This window comes from Odontomachus brunneus, unplaced genomic scaffold (assembly GCF_010583005.1).
Source record: "Odontomachus brunneus isolate Ranch 3 - 2012 unplaced genomic scaffold, Obru_v1 Obru_scaffold_495, whole genome shotgun sequence".
In the NCBI taxonomy this organism is placed as follows: Eukaryota; Metazoa; Arthropoda; class Insecta; order Hymenoptera; family Formicidae; genus Odontomachus; species Odontomachus brunneus.
In genome coordinates this window covers 22,446-23,770 of record NW_022639945.1, presented here as the reverse complement: position 1 = coordinate 23,770, position 1,325 = coordinate 22,446, and positions in this window count along the sequence as shown.

Sequence of the window (1,325 nt, the reverse complement as noted above, 5' to 3'; positions counted from 1 at the left end):
CCCCCCCTCGGAGGACCATGGGTTAGAACCCCTATATAATACCTACTCCGCAATGCAAGAAATACTACATCGTTTTCCATACGATGGTGAAATCTTGCGCGAATTAAAATTTTTAGATTCCGAAATAGCTTTGCATGAGGAAAATAGAGTCTTATTTTCAAATTGAACGAATGTAGCAAAACGTTTCGGTATATCTGATATTACGACTTTATGTAATGAATGGCAAATTTTACCTTCACAATTTAATGACGCGAATAAAATTGTTTTAGCCAATTTTGAAATTCTTGAAATGTGGAATACTATTTTTGAGAAAAAAAATTGTAATAATGAACCGTTCTTTCCAAATTTAGAAAAATTAGTACATGGCGTTTTATCTCTTCCACATTCTAATGCTGAAGCAGAGAGGATTTTTTCCATCGTCACTGATGTCAAGAATAAAAAGAGGAATTCTATTAGTATCACTTCTTTAGACTCAATTTGCAAAATACGATCCAGCTTTCAGGCTCATAATGTAGATTGTAGCACTTTCCATGTTGATTCTAGACACTTGGAACTGCATAATACTAAAAATTTGTATTGCGTAGAAAGAAAAGAATTTAAAAGTTCAAATAATACCAAAGATTTTAATGATGATAATGAATATGAAGATGACATTAATTATGAAGTATATGATGAAATATAGACTGTAATATTTTATTTTAATATTAGCTTTTTTAATATTACCAAATATACTGAGATTAACTTCATATTGTTACATAAAAATTAACATTTATTATTATAATATACTACAGAAAAAATTTCTTTTACAGATTTAAAAATATTTAGTTATTTTTATTTGTCATGCTGTCATTGTCTTCTATATTTTGGAGCACTGGCACTTCTTCTCTTTTTATTCTGTTTCTACTAAATTCTTTAATTAACAATGCATTTCTGTCACAATAATTTCGAATAGATCTTTCCTTTGATAGATAATTTTTTTTTATATAATCATATACTTTTTTGTATTTTTTATTTTCACATTTTCTGACAAATTATTTTTTATGCAATAATAATATTTTTTTTTATGTGACAGAATATATCATATCCATGTAGTGCAATGTTTTTTTTTAGATTATAGATTTCTTATATATATATATATATATAATAACAAAATAATGACTATGATCGTAACTGTGATATGCCACGGAGCGGTGCACTTGGACACGGTGCATTTGGACACAGCCAATCACAGCACCGTATGATTAGAGACATTTGTAGGGTCCCTTGGAACAGCGACTTGTGATTGGACTGTGTCCAATTGCCCCGTGTCCAACTGATATACACCC